The sequence below is a fragment of the Stegostoma tigrinum genome, unplaced genomic scaffold (assembly GCF_030684315.1).
Source record: "Stegostoma tigrinum isolate sSteTig4 unplaced genomic scaffold, sSteTig4.hap1 scaffold_48, whole genome shotgun sequence".
Lineage (NCBI taxonomy): Eukaryota > Metazoa > Chordata > Chondrichthyes > Orectolobiformes > Stegostomatidae > Stegostoma > Stegostoma tigrinum.
The window spans coordinates 4207105-4227335 of record NW_026728408.1 but is presented as its reverse complement, the minus strand read 5'-3'; positions in this window follow the sequence as shown (position 1 = coordinate 4227335).

Below are 20231 nucleotides of genomic sequence, written 5' to 3'. Positions count from 1 at the left end.
GGCGAGAAACAGAGGGGTTGAAACAGAGGGGCTGAAACAGAGGGCGAGAAACAGAGGGGCTGAAACAGAGGGCGAGAAACAGAGGGGCTGAAACAGAGGGCGAGAAACAAAGTGCGAGAAACAGAGGGGCTGAAACAGAGGGCGAGAAACAGAGGGGCTGAAACAGAGGGAGAAAAACAGAGGGCGAGAAACAGTGGGCGAGAAACAGAGGGGCTGAAACAGAGGTGCTGAAACAGAGGGACTGAAACAGAGGGGCTGAAACAGAGGGGCTGAAACAGAGGGGCTGAAACAGAGGGCGAGAAACAGAGGGCGAGAAACAGAGGGGCTGAAACAGAGGGGCTGATAGAGAGGGGCTGAAACAGAGGGGCTGAAACAGAGGGGCTGAAACAGAGGGCGAGAAACAGAGGGCGAGAAACAGAGGGCGAGAAACAGAGGGCGAGAAACAGAGGGCGAGAAACAGTGGGGCTGAAACAGAGGGGCTGAAACAGAGGGGCTGAAACAGAGGGGCAGAAACAGAGGGGCTGAAACAGAGGGCGAGAAACAGAGGGCGAGAAACAGAGGGCGAGAAACAGAGGGGCTGAAACAGAGGGGCTGATACAGAGGGGCTGAAACAGAGGGGCTGAAACAGAGGGCGAGAAACAGAGGGGCTGAAACAGAGGGGCTGAAACAGAGTGCGAGAAACAGAGGGGCTGAAACAGAGGTCGAGAAACAGAGGGGCTCAAACAGAGGGCGAGAAACAAAGGGCGAGAAACAGAGGGCGAGAATCAGAGGGGCTGAAACAGAGGGGCTGAAACAGAGGGGCTGAAACAGAGGGGCTGAAACAGAGGGGCTGAAACTGAGGGCGAGAAACAGAGGGCGAGAAACAGAGGGGCTGAAACAGAGGGGCTGATACAGAGGGGCTGAAACAGAGGGGCTGAAACAGAGGGCGAGAAACAGAGGGGTTGAAACAGAAGGGCTGAAACAGAGTGCGAGAATCAGAGGGGCTGAAACAGAGGGCGAGAAACAGAGGGGCTGAAACAGAGGGCGAGAAACAAAGGGCGAGAAACAGAGGTGCTGAAACAGAGGGGCTGAAACAGAGGGGCTGAAACAGAGGGTCTGAAACAGAGGGGCTGAAACAGAGGGGCTGAAACAGAGGGGCTGAAACAGAGGGGCTGAATCAGAGGGGCTGAAACAGAGGGCGAGAAACAGTGGGCGATAAACAGAGGGCGAGAAACAGAGGGGCTGAAACAGAGGGGCTGAAACAGAGGGGCTGAAACAGAGGGCGAGAAACAGAGGGCGAGAAACAGAGAGCGAGAAACAGAGGGCGAGAAACAGAGGGCGAGAAACAGAGGGCGAGAAACAGAGGGGCTGAAACAGAGGGGCTGAAACAGAGGGGATGAAACAGAGGGGCTGAAACAGTTTGGCTGAAACAGAGGGGCTGAAACAGAGGGCGAGAAACAGAGGGCGAGAAACAAAGAGCGAGAAACAGAGGGCGAGAAACAGAGGGCGAGAAACAGAGGGCGAGAAACAGAGGGCGAGAAACAGAGGGCGAGAAACAGAGGGCGAGAATCAGAGGGGCTGAAACAGAGGGGCTGAAACAGAGGGGCTGAAACAGAGGGGCTGAAACAGAGGGGCTGAAACAGAGGGCGAGAAACAGAGGGCGAGAAACAGAGGGGCTGAAACAGAGGGGCTGATACAGAGGGGCTGAAACAGAGGGGCTGAAACAGAGGGCGAGAAACAGAGGGGCTGAAACAGAGGGGCTGAAACAGAGTGCGAGAAACAGAGGGGCTGAAACAGAGGTCGAGAAACAGAGGGGCTCAAACAGAGGGCGAGAAACAAAGGGCGAGAAACAGAGGGCGAGAATCAGAGGGGCTGAAACAGAGGGGCTGAAACAGAGGGGCTGAAACAGAGGGGCTGAAACAGAGGGCGAGAAACAGAGGGCGAGAAACAGAGGGGCTGAAACAGAGGGGCTGATACAGAGGGGCTGAAACAGAGGGGCTGAAACAGAGGGCGAGAAACAGAGGGGTTGAAACAGAGGGGCTGAAACAGAGTGCGAGAAACAGAGGGGCTGAAACAGAGGGCGAGAAACAGAGGGGCTGAAACAGAGGGCGAGAAACAAAGGGCGAGAAACAGAGGTGCTGAAACAGAGGGGCTGAAACAGAGGGGCTGAAACAGAGGGTCTGAAACAGAGGGGCTGAAACAGAGGGGCTGAAACAGAGGGGCTGAAACAGAGGGGCTGAATCAGAGGGGCGGAAACAGAGGGCGAGAAACAGTGGGCGAGAAACAGAGGGCGAGAAACAGAGGGGCTGAAACAGAGGGGCTGAAACAGAGGGGCTGAAACAGAGGGCGAGAAACAGAGGGTGAGAAACAGAGAGCGAGAAACAGAGGGCGAGAAACAGAGGGCGAGAAACAGAGGGCGAGAATCAGAGGGGCTGAAACAGAGGGGCTGAAACAGAGGGGCTGAAACAGAGGGGCTGAAACAGAGGGGCTGAAACAGAGGGCGAGAAACAGAGGGCGAGAAACAGAGGGGCTGAAACAGAGGGGATGATACAGAGGGGCTGAAACAGAGGGGCTGAAACAGAGGGCGAGAAACAGAGGGGTTGAAACAGAGGGGCTGAACCAGAGGGCGAGAAACAGAGGGGCTGAAACAGAGGGCGAGAAACAGAGGGGCTGAAACAGAGGGCGAGAAACAGAGTGCGAGAAACAGAGGGGCTGAAACAGAGGGCGAGAAACAGAGGGGCTGAAACAGAGGGAGAAAAACAGAGGGCGAGAAACAGTGGGCGAGAAACAGAGGGGCTGAAACAGAGGTGCTGAAACAGAGGGACTGAAACAGAGGGGCTGAAACAGAGGGGCTGAAACAGAGGGGCTGAAACAGAGGGCGAGAAACAGAGGGCGAGAAACAGAGGGGCTGAAACAGAGGGGCTGATAGAGAGGGGCTGAAACAGAGGGGCTGAAACAGAGGGGCTGAAACAGAGGGCGAGAAACAGAGGGCGAGAAACAGAGGGCGAGAAACAGAGGGCGAGAAACAGAGGGCGAGAAACAGTGGGGCTGAAACAGAGGGGCTGAAACAGAGGGGCTGAAACAGAGGGGCAGAAACAGAGGGGCTGAAACAGAGGGCGAGAAACAATGTGCGAGAAACAGAGGGCGAGAAACAGAGGGGCTGAAACAGAGGGGCTGATACAGAGGGGCTGAAACAGAGGGGCTGAAACAGAGGGCGAGAAACAGAGGGGCTGAAACAGAGGGGCTGAAACAGAGTGCGAGAAACAGAGGGGCTGAAACAGAGGTCGAGAAACAGAGGGGCTCAAACAGAGGGCGAGAAACAAAGGGCGAGAAACAGAGGGCGAGAATCAGAGGGGCTGAAACAGAGGGGCTGAAACAGAGGGGCTGAAACAGAGGGGCTGAAACAGAGGGGGAGAAACAGAGGGCGAGAAACAGAGGGGCTGAAACAGAGGGGCTGATACAGAGGGGCTGAAACAGAGGGGCTGAAACAGAGGGCGAGAAACAGAGGGGTTGAAACAGAGGGGCTGAAACAGAGTGCGAGAAACAGAGGGGCTGAAACAGAGGGCGAGAAACAGAGGGGCTGAAACAGAGGGCGAGAAACAAAGGGCGAGAAACAGAGGTGCTGAAACAGAGGGGCTGAAACAGAGGGGCTGAAACAGAGGGTCTGAAACAGAGGGGCTGAAACAGAGGGGCTGACACAGAGGGGCTGAAACAGAGGGGCTGAATCAGAGGGGCGGAAACAGAGGGCGAGAAACAGTGGGCGAGAAACAGAGGGCGAGAAACAGAGGGGCTGAAACAGAGGGGCTGAAACAGAGGGGCTGAAACAGAGGGCGAGAAACAGAGGGTGAGAAACAGAGAGCGAGAAACAGAGGGCGAGAAACAGAGGGCGAGAAACAGAGGGCGAGAATCAGAGGGGCTGAAACAGAGGGGCTGAAACAGAGGGGCTGAAACAGAGGGGCTGAAACAGAGGGGCTGAAACAGAGGGCGAGAAACAGAGGGCGAGAAACAGAGGGGCTGAAACAGAGGGGATGATACAGAGGGGCTGAAACAGAGGGGCTGAAACAGAGGGCGAGAAACAGAGGGGTTGAAACAGAGGGGCTGAACCAGAGGGCGAGAAACAGAGGGGCTGAAACAGAGGGCGAGAAACAGAGGGGCTGAAACAGAGGGCGAGAAACAGAGTGCGAGAAACAGAGGGGCTGAAACAGAGGGCGAGAAACAGAGGGGCTGAAACAGAGGGAGAAAAACAGAGGGCGAGAAACAGTGGGCGAGAAACAGAGGGGCTGAAACAGAGGTGCTGAAACAGAGGGACTGAAACAGAGGGGCTGAAACAGAGGGGCTGAAACAGAGGGGCTGAAACAGAGGGCGAGAAACAGAGGGCGAGAAACAGAGGGGCTGAAACAGAGGGGCTGATAGAGAGGGGCTGAAACAGAGGGGCTGAAACAGAGGGGCTGAAACAGAGGGCGAGAAACAGAGGGCGAGAAACAGAGGGCGAGAAACAGAGGGCGAGAAACAGAGGGCGAGAAACAGTGGGGCTGAAACAGAGGGGCTGAAACAGAGGGGCTGAAACAGAGGGGCAGAAACAGAGGGGCTGAAACAGAGGGCGAGAAACAATGTGCGAGAAACAGAGGGCGAGAAACAGAGGGGCTGAAACAGAGGGGCTGATACAGAGGGGCTGAAACAGAGGGGCTGAAACAGAGGGCGAGAAACAGAGGGGCTGAAACAGAGGGGCTGAAACAGAGTGCGAGAAACAGAGGGGCTGAAACAGAGGTCGAGAAACAGAGGGGCTCAAACAGAGGGCGAGAAACAAAGGGCGAGAAACAGAGGGCGAGAATCAGAGGGGCTGAAACAGAGGGGCTGAAACAGAGGGGCTGAAACAGAGGGGCTGAAACAGAGGGGCTGAAACTGAGGGCGAGAAACAGAGGGCGAGAAACAGAGGGGCTGAAACAGAAGGGCTGATACAGAGGGGCTGAAACAGAGGGTCTGAAACAGAGGGCGAGAAACAGAGGGGTTGAAACAGAAGGGCTGAAACAGAGTGCGAGAATCAGAGGGGCTGAAACAGAGGGCGAGAAACAGAGGGGCTGAAACAGAGGGCGAGAAACAAAGGGCGAGAAACAGAGGTGCTGAAACAGAGGGGCTGAAACAGAGGGGCTGAAACAGAGGGTCTGAAACAGAGGGGCTGAAACAGAGGGGCTGAAACAGAGGGGCTGAAACAGAGGGGCTGAATCAGAGGGGCTGAAACAGAGGGCGAGAAACAGTGGGCGAGAAACAGAGGGCGAGAAACAGAGGGGCTGAAACAGAGGGGCTGAAACAGAGGGGCTGAAACAGAGGGCTAGAAACAGAGGGCGAGAAACAGAGCGCAAAACAGAGGGCGAGAAACAGAGGGCGAGAAACAGAGGGCGAGAAACAGAGGGGCTGAAACAGAGGGGCTGAAACAGAGGGGATGAAACAGAGGGGCTGAAACAGTTTGGCTGAAACAGAGGGGCTGAAACAGAGGGCGAGAAACAGAGGGCGAGAAACAAAGAGCGAGAAACAGAGGGCGAGAAACAGAGGGCGAGAAACAGAGGGCGAGAAACAGAGGGGCTGAAACAGAGGGGCTGAAACAGAGGGCGAGAAACAGAGGGGCTGAAACAGAGGGGCTGAAACAGAGGGGCTGAAACAGAGGGGCGGAAACAGAGGGGCTGAAACAGAGGGACTGAAACAGAGGGGCTGAAACAGAGGGCGAGAAACAGAGGGTCTGAAACAGAGGGCGAGAAACAAAGGGCGAGAAACAGAGGTGCTGAAACAGGGGGGCTGAAACAGAGGGCGAGAAACAGAGGGGCTGAAACAGAGGGGCTGAAACAGAGGGCGAGAAACAGAGGGGCTGAAACAGACGGGCTGAAAGAGATGGCGAGAAACAGAGGGGCTGAAACAGTGGGCGAGAAACAGAGGGGCTGAAACAGAGGGCGAGAAACAGAGAGCGAGGAACAGAGGAGCTGAAACAGAGGGGCTGAAACAGAGGGCGAGAAACAGAGGGCCAGAAACAGAGAGCGAGAAACAGAGGGCGAGAAACAGAGGGCGAGAAACAGAGGGGCTGAAACAGAGGGGCTGAAACAGAGGGGCTGAAACAGAGGGCGAGAAACAGAGGGCGAGAAACAGAGGGCGAGAAACAGAGGGCGAGAAACAGAGGGTCTGAAACAGAGGGGCTGAAACAGAGGGGCTGAAACAGAGGGGCTGAAACAGAGGGCGAGAAACAGAGGGGCTGAAACAGAGGGGCTGAAACAGAGGGGCTGAAACAGAGGGGCTGAAACAGAGGGCGAGAAACAGAGGGCGAGAAACAGAGGGCGAGAGACAGAGGGGCTGAAACAGAGGGGCTGAAACAGAGGTGCTGAAACAGAGGGCGAGAAACAGAGGGCGAGAAAGAGAGAGCGAGAAACAGAGGGCGAGAAACAGAGGGGCTGAAACAGAGGGGCTGAAACAGAGGGGCTGAAACAGAGGGGCTGAAACAGAGGGCGAGAAACAGTGGGCGAGAAACAGAGGGCGAGAAACAGAGGAGCTGAAACAGAGTGGCTGAAACAGAGGGGCTGAAACAGAGGGCGAGAAACAGAGGGGCTGAAACAGAGGGGCTGAAACAGATGGCGAGAAACAGAGGGGCTGAAACAGTGGGCCTGAAACAGAGGGGCTGAAACAGAGGGGCTGAAACAGAGGGGCTGAAACAGAGGGGCTCAAACAGAGGGCGAGAAACAGAGGGGCTGAAACAGAGGGGCTGAAACAGAGGGGCTGAAACAGAGGGCGAGAAACAGAGGGCTAGAAACAGAGGGTCTGAAACAGAGGAGCTGAAACAGAGGGGCTGAAACAGAGGGGCTTAAACAGAGGGGCTGCAACAGAGGGCGAGAAACAGAGGGGCGGAAACAGAGGGCGAGAAACAGAGGGGCTGAAACAGAGGGGCTGAAATAGACGGGCTGAAACAGAGGGTCTGCAACAGAGGGCGTGAAAGAGAGGGGCTGAAAGAGAGGGCGAGAAACAGAGGTGCTGAAACAGAGGGCAAGAAACAGATGGGCTGGAACTGAGGGGCAGAAACAGAGGGGCTGAAACAGAGGGCGAGAAACAGAGGGCGAGAAACAGAGGGGCTGAAACAGAGGGGCTGAAACAGAGGGGCTGAAACAGAGGGCGAGAAACAGAGGGCGAGAAACAGAGGGCGAGAAACAGAGGGCGAGAAACAGAGGGGCTGAAACAGAGGTGCTGAAACAGAGGGGCTGAAACAGAGGGGCTGAAACAGAGGGGCTGAAACAGTGGGCGAGAAACAGTTGGCGAGAAACAGAGGGGCTGAAACAGAGGGGCTGAAACAAAGGGGCTGAAACAGAGGGGCTGAAACTGAGGGCGAGAAACAGAGGGCGAGAAACAGAGGGCGAGAAACAGAGGGGCTGAAACAGAGGGGCTGAAACAGAGGTGCTGAAACAGAGGGCGAGAAACAGAGGGCGAGAAACAGAGAGCGAGAAACAGAGGGCAAGAAACAGAGGGCGAGAAACAGAGGGCGAGAAACAGAGGGGCTGAAACAGAGGGGCTGAAACAGAGGGGCAGAAACAGAGGGGCTGAAACAGAGGGCGAGAAACAGAGGGCGAGAAACAGAGAGCGAGAAACAGAGGGCGAGAAACAGAGGTCGAGAAACAGAGGGCGAAAATCAGAGGGGCTGAAACAGAGGGGCTGAAACAGAGGGGCTGAAACAGAGGGGCTGAAACAGAGGGGCTGAAACAGAGGGCGAGAAACAGAGGGCGAGAAACAGAAGGGCTGAAACAGAGGGGCTGAAACAGAGGGGCTGATACAGAGGGGCTGAAACAGAGGGGCTGCAACAGAGGGCGAGAAACAGAGGGGCTGAAACAGAGGGGCTGAAACAGAGTGCGAGAAACAGAGGGGCTGAAACAGAGGGCGAGAAACAGAGGGGCTGAAACAGAGGGCGAGAAACAAAGGGCGAGAAACAGAGGTGCTGAAACAGAGGGGCTGAAGCAGAGGGGCTGAAACAGAGGGTCTGAAACACAGGGCGAGAAACAGAGGGGCTGAAACAGAGGGGCTGAAACAGATGGCGAGAAACAGAGGGTCTGAAACAGTGGGCGAGAAACAGAGGGGCTGAAACAGAGGGGCTGAAACAGAGGGGCTGAAACAGAGGGGCTGAAACAGAGGGCGAGAAACAGAGGGGCTGAAACAGAGGGGCTGAGACAAAGGGGCTGAAACAGAGGGGCTGAAACAGAGGGCGAGAAACAGAGGGCGGGAAACAGAGGGCGAGAAACAGAGGGGCTGAAACATTTGGGCTGAAACAGAGGTGCTGAAACAGAGGGCGAGAAACAGAGGGCGAGAAAGAGAGAGCGAGAAACAGAGGGCGAGAAACAGAGGGGCTGAAACAGAGGGGCTGAAACAGAGGGGCTGAAACAGAGGGGCTGAAACAGAGGGCGAGAAACAGTGGGCGAGAAACAGAGGGCGAGAAACAGAGGAGCTGAAACAGAGTGGCTGAAACAGAGGGGCTGAAACAGAGGGCGAGAAACAGAGGGGCTGAAACAGAGGGGCTGAAACAGATGGCGAGAAACAGAGGGGCTGAAACAGTGGGCCTGAAACAGAGGGGCTGAAACAGAGGGGCTGAAACAGAGGGGCTGAAACAGAGGGGCTCAAACAGAGGGCGAGAAACAGAGGGGCTGAAACAGAGGGGCTGAAACAGAGGGGCTGAAACAGAGGGCGAGAAACAGAGGGCTAGAAACAGAGGGTCTGAAACAGAGGAGCTGAAACAGAGGGGCTGAAACAGAGGGGCTTAAACAGAGGGGCTGCAACAGAGGGCGAGAAACAGAGGGGCGGAAACAGAGGGCGAGAAACAGAGGGGCTGAAACAGAGGGGCTGAAATAGACGGGCTGAAACAGAGGGTCTGCAACAGAGGGCGTGAAAGAGAGGGGCTGAAAGAGAGGGCGAGAAACAGAGGTGCTGAAACAGAGGGCAAGAAACAGAGGGGCTGGAACTGAGGGGCAGAAACAGAGGGGCTGAAACAGAGGGCGAGAAACAGAGGGCGAGAAACAGAGGGGCTGAAACAGAGGGGCTGAAACAGAGGGGCTGAAACAGAGGGCGAGAAACAGAGGGCGAGAAACAGAGGGCGAGAAACAGAGGGCGAGAAACAGAGGGGCTGAAACAGAGGTGCTGAAACAGAGGGGCTGAAACAGAGGGGCTGAAACAGAGGGGCTGAAACAGTGGGCGAGAAACAGTTGGCGAGAAACAGAGGGGCTGAAACAGAGGGGCTGAAACAAAGGGGCTGAAACAGAGGGGCTGAAACTGAGGGCGAGAAACAGAGGGCGAGAAACAGAGGGCGAGAAACAGAGGGGCTGAAACAGAGGGGCTGAAACAGAGGTGCTGAAACAGAGGGCGAGAAACAGAGGGCGAGAAACAGAGAGCGAGAAACAGAGGGCAAGAAACAGAGGGCGAGAAACAGAGGGCGAGAAACAGAGGGGCTGAAACAGAGGGGCTGAAACAGAGGGGCTGAAACAGAGGGGCAGAAACAGAGGGGCTGAAACAGAGGGCGAGAAACAGAGGGCGAGAAACAGAGAGCGAGAAACAGAGGGCGAGAAACAGAGGTCGAGAAACAGAGGGCGAAAATCAGAGGGGCTGAAACAGAGGGGCTGAAACAGAGGGGCTGAAACAGAGGGGCTGAAACAGAGGGGCTGAAACAGAGGGCGAGAAACAGAGGGCGAGAAACAGAAGGGCTGAAACAGAGGGGCTGAAACAGAGGGGCTGATACAGAGGGGCTGAAACAGAGGGGCTGCAACAGAGGGCGAGAAACAGAGGGGCTGAAACAGAGGGGCTGAAACAGAGTGCGAGAAACAGAGGGGCTGAAACAGAGGGCGAGAAACAGAGGGGCTGAAACAGAGGGCGAGAAACAAAGGGCGAGAAACAGAGGTGCTGAAACAGAGGGGCTGAAGCAGAGGGGCTGAAACAGAGGGTCTGAAACAGAGGGCGAGAAACAGAGGGGCTGAAACAGTGGGCGAGAAACAGTTGGCGAGAAACAGAGGGGCTGAAACAGAGGGGCTGAAACAAAGGGGCTGAAACAGAGGGGCTGAAACTGAGGGCGAGAAACAGAGGGCGAGAAACAGAGGGCGAGAAACAGAGGGGCTGAAACAGAGGGGCTGAAACAGAGGTGCTGAAACAGAGGGCGAGAAACAGAGGGCGAGAAACAGAGAGCGAGAAACAGAGGGCAAGAAACAGAGGGCGAGAAACAGAGGGCGAGAAACAGAGGGGCTGAAACAGAGGGGCTGAAACAGAGGGGCTGAAACAGAGGGGCAGAAACAGAGGGGCTGAAACAGAGGGCGAGAAACAGAGGGCGAGAAACAGAGAGCGAGAAACAGAGGGCGAGAAACAGAGGTCGAGAAACAGAGGGCGAAAATCAGAGGGGCTGAAACAGAGGGGCTGAAACAGAGGGGCTGAAACAGAGGGGCTGAAACAGAGGGGCTGAAACAGAGGGCGAGAAACAGAGGGCGAGAAACAGAAGGGCTGAAACAGAGGGGCTGAAACAGAGGGGCTGATACAGAGGGGCTGAAATAGAGGGGCTGCAACAGAGGGCGAGAAACAGAGGGGCTGAAACAGAGGGGCTGAAACAGAGTGCGAGAAACAGAGGGGCTGAAACAGAGGGCGAGAAACAGAGGGGCTGAAACAGAGGGCGAGAAACAAAGGGCGAGAAACAGAGGTGCTGAAACAGAGGGGCTGAAGCAGAGGGGCTAAAACAGAGGGTCTGAAACAGAGGGAGAGAAACAGAGGGGCTGAAACAGAGGGGCTGAAACAGATGGCGAGAAACAGAGGGTCTGAAACAGTGGGCGAGAAACAGAGGGGCTGAAACAGAGGGGCTGAAACAGAGGGGCTGAAACAGAGGGGCTGAAACAGAGGGCGAGAAACAGAGGGGCTGAAACAGAGGGGCTGAGACAAAGGGGCTGAAACAGAGGGGCTGAAACAGAGGGCGAGAAACAGAGGGCGGGAAACAGAGGGCGAGAAACAGAGGGGCTGAAACAGAGGGGCTGATACAGAGTGGCTGAAACAGAGGGGCTGAAACAGAGGGCGAGAAACAGAGGGCGAGAAACAGAGGGGCTGAAACAGAGGGGCTGATACAGAGGGGCTGAAACAGACGGGCTGAAACAGAGGGCGAGAAACAGAGGGGCTGAAACAGAGGGGCTGAAACAGAGGGCGAGAAACAGAGGGGCTGAAACAGAGGGGCTGAAACAGAGGGGCTGAAACAGTGGGCGAGAAACAGAGGGCGAGAAACAGAGGGGCTGAAACAGAGGGACTGAAACAGAGGGGCTGAAACAGAGGGCGAGAAACAGAGGGCGAGAAACAGAGGGCGAAAAACAGAGGGCGAGAAACAGAGGGGCTGAAACAGAGGGGCTGAAACAGAGGGGCTGAAACAGAGGGGCTGAAACAGAGGGCGAGAAACAGAGGGCGAGAAACAGAGAGCGAGAAACAGAGGGCGAGAAACAGAGGGCGAGAAACAGAGGGGCTGAAACAGAGGGGCTGAAACAGAGGGGCTGAAACAGAGGGGCTGAAACAGAGGGGTTGAAACAGAGGGCGAGAAACAGTGGGCGAGAAACAGAGGGCGAGAAACAGCGGGGCTGAAACAGAGGGGCTGAAACAGAGGGGCTGAAACAGAGGGCGAGAAACAGAGGGCGAGAAACAGAGAGCGAGAAACAGAGGGCGAGAAACAGAGGGCGAGAAACAGAGGGGATGAAACAGAGGGGCTGAAACAGAGGGGATGAAACAGAGGGGCTGAAACAGCGGGCGAGAAACAGAGGGCGAGAAACAGAGGGGCTGAAACAGAGGGGCTGATACAGAGGGGCTGAAACTGAGGGGCTGAAACAGAGGGCGAGAAACAGAGGCGCTGAAACAGCGGGCGAGAAACAGAGGGGCTGAAACAGAGGGGCTGAATCAGAGGGCGAGAAACAGATGGCGAGAAACAGAGAGCGAGAAACAGAGGGCGAGAAACAGAGGGCGAGAAACAGAGGGGCTGAAACAGAGGGGCTGAAACAGAGGGGCTGAAACAGAGGGTCTGAAACAGAGGGGCTGAAACAGAGGGCGAGAAACAGAGGGCGAGAAACAGAGGGGCTGAAACAGAGGGGCTGAAACAGAGGGGCTGAAACAGAGGGCGAGAAACAGAGGGGCTGAAACAGAGGGCGTGAAACAGAGGGGCTGAAACAGAGGGGCTGAAACAGAGGGCCTGAAACAGTGGGACTGAAACAGAGGGGCTGAAACAGAGGACGAGAAACAGAGGGGCTGAAACAGAGGGCGAGAAACAGAGGGGCTGAAACACAGGGCGAGAAACAAAGGGCGAGAAACAGAGAGCGAGAAACAGAGGGCGAGAAACAGAGGGCGAGAAACAGAGGGGCTGAAACAGAGGGGCTGAAACAGAGGGGCTGAAACAGAGGGTCTGAAACAGAGGGGCTGAAACAGAGGGCGAGAAACAGAGGGCGAGAAACAGAGGGGCTGAAACAGAGGGGCTGAAACAGAGGGGCTGAAACAGAGGGCGAGAAACAGAGGGGCTGAAACAGAGGGCGTGAAACAGAGGGGCTGAAACAGAGGGGCTGAAACAGAGGGCCTGAAACAGTGGGACTGAAACAGAGGGGCTGAAACAGAGGACGAGAAACAGAGGGGCTGAAACAGAGGGCGAGAAACAGAGGGCGAGAAACAGATGGCGAGAAACAGAGAGCGAGAAACAGAGGGCGAGAAACAGAGGGCGAGAAACAGAGGGGCTGAAACAGAGGGGCTGAAACAGAGGGGCTGAAACAGAGGGTCTGAAACAGAGGGGCTGAAACAGAGGGCGAGAAACAGAGGGCGAGAAACAGAGGGGCTGAAACAGAGGGGCTGAAACAGAGGGCGTGAAACAGAGGGGCTGAAACAGAGGGCGTGAAACAGAGGGGCTGAAACAGAGGGCGAGAAACAGAGGGGCTGAAACAGAGGGCGTGAAACAGAGGGGCTGAAACAGAGGGGCTGAAACAGAGGGCCTGAAACAGTGGGACTGAAACAGAGGGGCTGAAACAGAGGACGAGAAACAGAGGGGCTGAAACAGAGGGCGAGAAACAGAGGGGCTGAAACACAGGGCGAGAAACAAAGGGCGAGAAACAGAGGTGCTGAAACAGAGGGTCTGAAACAGAGGGGCTGAAACAGAGGGGCTGAAACAGAGGGCGAGAAACAGAGGGGCTGAAACAGAGGGGCTGAAACAGATGGCGAGAAACAGAGGGGCTGAAACAGTGTGCGAGCAACAGAGGGGCTGAAACAGAGGGCGAGAAACAGAGAGCGAGAAACAGAGGGCGAGAAACAGAGGGGCTGAAACACAGGGGCTGAAACAGAGGGGCTGAAACAGTGGGGCTGAAACAGATGGGCTGAAACAGAGGGGCTGAAACAGATGGGCTGAAACAGTGGGCGAGAAACAGAGGGCGAGAAACAGAGGGCGAGAAACAGAGGGGGTGAAACAGAGGGGCTGATACTGAGGGGCTGAAACAGAGGGTCTGAAACAGAGGGCGAGAAACAGAGGGGCTGAAACAGAAGGTGAGAAACAGAGGGGCTGAAACAGAGGGGCTGAAACAGAAGGGAAGAAACAGAGGGCGAGAAACCGAGGGGCTGAAACAGAGGGGCTGAAACAGAGGGCGAGAAACAGAGGGGCTGAAACAGAGGGGCTGAAACAGAGGGCGAGAAACAGAGGGGCAGAAACAGAGGGGCTGAAACAGATGGCGAGAAACAGAGGGGCTGAAACAGTGGGTGAGAAACAGAGGGGCTGAAACAGAGGGCGAGAAACAGAGAGCGAGGAACAGAGGAGCTGAAACAGAGTGGCTGAAACAGAGGGCGAGAAACAGAGGGCGAGAAACAGAGAGCGAGAAACTGAGGGCGAGAAACAGAGGGCGAGAAACAGAGGGTCTGAAACAGAGGGGCTGAAACAGAGGGGCTGAAACAGAGGGCGAGAAACAGAGGGCGAGAAACAGAGGGCGAGAAACAGAGGGCGAGAAACAGAGGGGCTGAAACAGAGGGGCTGAAACAGAGGGGCTGAAACAGAGGGGCTGAAACAGAGGGCGAGAAACAGAGGGGCTGAAACAGAGGGGCTGAAACAAAGGGGCTGAAACAGAGGGGCTGAAACAGAGGGCGAGAAACAGAGGGCGAGAAACAGAGGGCGAAGAACAGAGGGGCTGAAACAGAGGGGCTGAATCAGAGGTGCTGAAACAGAGGGCGAGAAACAGAGGGCGAGAAAGAGAGAGCGAGAAACAGAGGGCGAGAAACAGAGGGGCTGAAACAGAGGGGCTGAAACAGAGGGGCTGAAACAGAGGGCGAGAAACAGTGGGCGAGAAACAGAGGGCGAGAAACAGAGGAGCTGAAACAGAGTGGCTGAAACAGAGGGGCTGAAACAGAGGGCGAGAAACAGAGGGCGAGAAACAGAGAGCGAGAAACAGACGGCGAGAAACAGAGGGCGAGAAACAGAGGGGCTGAAAAAGAGGGGCTGAAACAGAGGGGCTGAAACAGAGGGGCTGAAACAGAGGGCGAGAAACAGAGGGGCTGAAACAGAGGGGCTGAAACAGATGGCGAGAAACAGAGGGTCTGAAACAGAGGGGCTGAAACAGAGGGGCTGAAACAGAGGGCGAGAAACAGAGGGGCTGAAACAGAGGGGCTGAAACAGAGGGGCTGAAACAGAGGGCTAGAAACAGAGGGCGAGAAACAGAGAGCGAGAAACAGAGGGCGAGAAACAGAGGGCGAGAAACAGAGGGCGAGAAACAGAGGGGCTGAAACAGAGGGGCTGAAACAGAGGGGATGAAACAGAGGGGCTGAAACAGTTTGGCTGAAACAGAGGGGCTGAAACAGAGGGCGAGAAACAGAGGGCGAGAAACAAAGAGCGAGAAACAGAGGGCGAGAAACAGAGGGCGAGAAACAGAGGGCGAGAAACAGAGGGGCTGAAACAGAGTGGCTGAAACAGAGGGGCTGAAACAGAGGGGCTGAAACAGAGGGGCTGAAACAGAGGGGCTGAAACAGAGGGGCGGAAACAGAGGGGCTGAAACAGAGGGACTGAAACAGAGGGGCTGAAACAGAGGGCGAGAAACAGAGGGTCTGAAACAGAGGGCGAGAAACAATGGGCGAGAAACAGAGGTGCTGAAACAGGGGGGCTGAAACAGAGGGCGAGAAACAGAGGGGCTGAAACAGAGGGGCTGAAACAGAGGGCGAGAAACAGAGGGGCTGAAACAGACGGGCTGAAAGAGATGGCGAGAAACAGAGGGGCTGAAACAGTGGGCGAGAAACAGAGGGGCTGAAACAGAGGGCGAGAAACAGAGAGCGAGGAACAGAGGAGCTGAAACAGAGGGGCTGAAACAGAGGGCGAGAAACAGAGGGCCAGAAACAGAGAGCGAGAAACAGAGGGCGAGAAACAGAGGGCGAGAAACAGAGGGGCTGAAACAGAGGGGCTGAAACAGAGGGGCTGAAACAGAGGGCGAGAAACAGAGGGCGAGAAACAGAGGGCGAGAAACAGAGGGCGAGAAACAGAGGGTCTGAAACAGAGGGGCTGAAACAGAGGGGCTGAAACAGAGGGGCTGAAACAGAGGGCGAGAAACAGAGGGGCTGAAACAGAGGGGCTGAAACAGAGGGGCTGAAACAGAGGGGCTGAAACAGAGGGCGAGAAACAGAGGGCGAGAAACAGAGGGCGAGAAACAGAGGGGCTGAAACAGAGGGGCTGAAACAGAGGTGCTGAAACAGAGGGCGAGAAACAGAGGGCGAGAAAGAGAGAGCGAGAAACAGAGGGCGAGAAACAGAGGGGCTGAAACAGAGGGGCTGAAACAGAGGGGCTGAAACAGAGGGGCTGAAACAGAGGGCGAGAAACAGTGGGCGAGAAACAGAGGGCGAGAAACAGAGGAGCTGAAACAGAGTGGCTGAAACAGATGGGCTGAAACAGAGGGCGAGAAACAGAGGGCGAGAAACAGAGAGCGAGAAACAGAGGGCGAGAAACAGAGGGCGAGAAACAGATGGCGAGAAACAGAGGGGCTGAAACAGAGGGGCTGAAACAGAGGGGCTGAAACAGAGGGCGAGAAACAGAGGGGCTGAAACAGAGGGGCTGAAACAGATGGCGAGAAACAGAGGGGCTGAAACAGTGGGCCTGAAACAGAGGGGCTGAAACAGAGGGGCTGAAACAGAGGGGCTGAAACAGAGGGGCTCAAACAGAGGGCGAGAAACAGAGGGGCTGAAACAGAGGGGCTGAAACAGAGGGGCTGAAACAGAGGGCGAGAAACAGAGGGCTAGAAACTGAGGGTCTGAAACAGAGGAGCTGAAACAGAGGGGCTGAAACAGAGGGGCTTAAACAGAGGGGCTGCAACAGTGGGCGAGAAACAGAGGGGCGGAAACAGAGGGCGAGAAACAGAGGGGCTGAAACAGAGGGGCTGAAATAGACGGGCTGAAACAGAGGGTCTGCAACAGAGGGCGAGAAAGAGAGGGGCTGAAAGAGAGGGCGAGAAACAGAGGTGCTGAAACAGAGGGCAAGAAACAGAGGGGCTGGAACTGAGGGGCAGAAACAGAGGGGCTGAAACAGAGGGCGAGAAACAGAGGGCGAGAAACAGAGGGGCTGAAACAGAGGGGCTGAAACAGAGGGGCTGAAACAGAGGGCGAGAAACAGAGGGCGAGAAACAGAGGGCGAGAAACAGAGGGCGAGAAACAGAGGGGCTGAAACAGAGGTGCTGAAACAGAGGGGCTGAAACAGAGGGGCTGAAACAGAGGGGCTGAAACAGTGGGCGAGAAACAGTTGGCGAGAAACAGAGGGGCTGAAACAGAGGGGCTGAAACAAAGGGGCTGAAACAGAGGGGCTGAAACTGAGGGCGAGAAACAGAGGGCGAGAAACAGAGGGCGAGAAACAGAGGGGCTGAAACAGAGGGGCTGAAACAGAGGTGCTGAAACAGAGGGCGAGAAACAGAGGGCGAGAAACAGAGAGCGAGAAACAGAGGGCAAGAAACAGAGGGCGAGAAACAGAGGGCGAGAAACAGAGGGGCTGAAACAGAGGGGCTGAAACAGAGGGGCTGAAACAGAGGGGCAGAAACAGAGGGGCTGAAACAGAGGGCGAGAAATAGAGGGCGAGAAACAGAGAGCGAGAATCAGAGGGCGAGAAACAGAGGTCGAGAAACAGAGGGCGAAAATCAGAGGGGCTGAAACAGAGGGGCTGAAACAGTGGGGCTGAAACAGAGGGGCTGAAACAGAGGGGCTGAAACAGAGGGCGAGAAACAGAGGGCGAGAAACAGAAGGGCTGAAACAGAGGGGCTGAAACAGAGGGGCTGATACAGAGGGGCTGAAACAGAGGGGCTGCAACAGAGGGCGAGAAACAGAGGGGCTGAAACAGAGGGGCTGAAACAGAGTGCGAGAAACAGAGGGGCTGAAACAGAGGGCGAGAAACAGAGGGGCTGAAACAGAGGGCGAGAAACAAAGGGCGAGAAACAGAGGTGCAGAAACAGAGGGGCTGAAGCAGAGGGGCTGAAACAGAGGGTCTGAAACAGAGGGCGAGAAACAGAGGGGCTGAAACAGAGGGGCTGAAACAGATGGCGAGAAACAGAGGGTCTGAAACAGTGGGCGAGAAACAGAGGGGCTGAAACAGAGGGGCTGAAACAGAGGGGCTGAAACAGAGGGGCTGAAACAGAGGGCGAGAAACAGAGGGGCTGAAACAGAGGGGCTGAGACAAAGGGGCTGAAACAGAGGGGCTGAAACAGAGGGCGAGAAACAGAGGGCGGGAAACAGAGGGCGAGAAACAGAGGGGCTGAAACAGAGGGGCTGATACAGAGTGGCTGAAACAGAGGGGCTGAAACAGAGGGCGAGAAACAGAGGGCGAGAAACAGAGGGGCTGAAACAGAGGGGCTGATACAGAGGGGCTGAAACAGACGGGCTGAAACAGAGGGCGAGAAACAGAGGGGCTGAAACAGAGGGGCTGAAACAGAGGGCGAGAAACAGAGGGGCTGAAACAGAGGGGCTGAAACAGAGGGGCTGAAACAGTGGGCGAGAAACAGTGGGCGAGAAACAGAGGGGCTGAAACAGAGGGACTGAAACAGAGGGGCTGAAACAGAGGGCGAGAAACAGAGGGCGAGAAACAGAGGGCGAAAAACAGAGGGCGAGAAACAGAGGGGCTGAAACAGAGGGGCTGAAACAGAGGGGCTGAAACAGAGGGGCTGAAACAGAGGGCGAGAAACAGAGGGCGAGAAACAGAGAGCGAGAAACAGAGGGCGAGAAACAGAGGGCGAGAAACAGAGGGGCTGAAACAGAGGGGCTGAAACAGAGGGGCTGAAACAGAGGGGCTGAAACAGAGGGGTTGAAACAGAGGGCGAGAAACAGTGGGCGAGAAACAGAGGGCGAGAAACAGCGGGGCTGAAACAGAGGGGCTGAAACAGAGGGGCTGAAACAGAGGGCGAGAAACAGAGGGCGAGAAACAGAGAGCGAGAAACAGAGGGCGAGAAACAGAGGGCGAGAAACAGAGGGGATGAAACAGAGGGGCTGAAACAGAGGGGATGAAACAGAGGGGCTGAAACAGCGGGCGAGAAACAGAGGGCGAGAAACAGAGGGGCTGAAACAGAGGGGCTGATACAGTGGGGCTGAAACAGAGGGGCTGAAACAGAGGGCGAGAAACAGAGGCGCTGAAACAGCGGGCGAGAAACAGAGGGGCTGAAACAGAGGGGCTGAATCAGATGGGCTGAAACAGAGGGGCTGAAACAGAGGGCGAGAAACAGATGGCGAGAAACAGAGAGCGAGAAACAGAGGGAGAGAAACAGAGGGCGAGAAACAGAGGGGCTGAAACAGAGGGGCTGAAACAGAGGGGCTGAAACAGAGGGTCTGAAACAGAGGGGCTGAAACAGAGGGCGAGAAACAGAGGGCGAGAAACAGAGGGGCTGAAACAGAGGGGCTGAAACAGAGGGGCTGAAACAGAGGGCGAGAAACAGAGGGGCTGAAACAGAGGGCGTGAAACAGAGGGGCTGAAACAGAGGGGCTGAAACAGAGGGCCTGAAACAGTGGGACTGAAACAGAGGGGCTGAAACAGAGGACGAGAAACAGAGGGGCTGAAACAGAGGGCGAGAAACAGAGGGGCTGAAACACAGGGCGAGAAACAAAGGGCGAGAAACAGAGGTGCTGAAACAGAGGGGCTGAAACAGAGGGGCTGAAACAGAGGGGCTGAAACAGAGGGCGAGAAACAGAGGGCCTGAAACAGATTGGCTGAAACAGATGGCGAGAAACAGAGGGGCTGAAACAGTGGGCGAGCAACAGAGGGGCTGAAACAGAGGGCGAGAAACAGAGAGCGAGAAACAGAGGGCGAGAAACAGAGGGGCTGAAACACAGGGGCTGAAACAGAGGGGCTGAAACAGTGGGGCTGAAACAGATGGGCTGAAACAGAGGGGCTGAAACAGATGGGCTGAAACAGTGGGCGAGAAACAGAGGGCGAGAAACAGAGGGCGAGAAACACAGGGGGTGAAACAGAGGGGCTGATACTGAGGGGCTGAAACAGAGGGTCTGAAACAGAGGGCGAGAAACAGAGGGGCTGAAACAGAAGGTGAGAAACAGAGGGGCTGAAACAGAGGGGCTGAAACAGAAGGGAAGAAACAGAGGGCGAGAAACCGAGGGGCTGAAACAGAGGGCGAGAAACAGAGGGGCTGAAACCGAGGGCGAGAAACAGAGGGCGAGAAACAGAGGGGCTGAAACAGAGGGGCTCAAACAGAGGGGCTGAAACAGAGGGGCTGAAACAGACAGGCTCAAACAGAGGGCGAGAAACAGAGGATCTGAAACAGAGGGGCTGAAACAGAGGGGCTGAAACAGAGGGCGAGAAACAGAGGGCGAGAAACAGAGGGTCTGATGCAGAGGGGCTGAAACAGAGGGGCTGAAACAGAGGGGCTGCAACAGAGGGCGAGAAACAGAGGGGCGGAAACAGAGGGCGAGAAACAGAGGGTCTGAAACAGAGGGGCTGAAACAGAGGGGCTGAAACAGAGGGGCTGCAACAGAGGGCGAGAAACAGAGGGGCTGAAACAGAGGGTCTGCAACAGAGGGCGAGAAAGAGAGGGGCTGAAAGAGAGGGCGAGAAACAGAGGTGCTGAAACAGAGGGCGAGAAACAGAGGGGCTGGAACTGAGGGGCTGAAACAGAGGGGCTGAAACAGAGGGCGAGAAACAGAGGGCGAGAAACAGAGGGGCTGAAACAGAGGGGCTGAAACATAGGGGCTGAAACAGAGGGCGAGAAACAGAGGGCGAGAAACAGAGGGCGAGAAACAGAGGGCGAGAAACAGAGGGG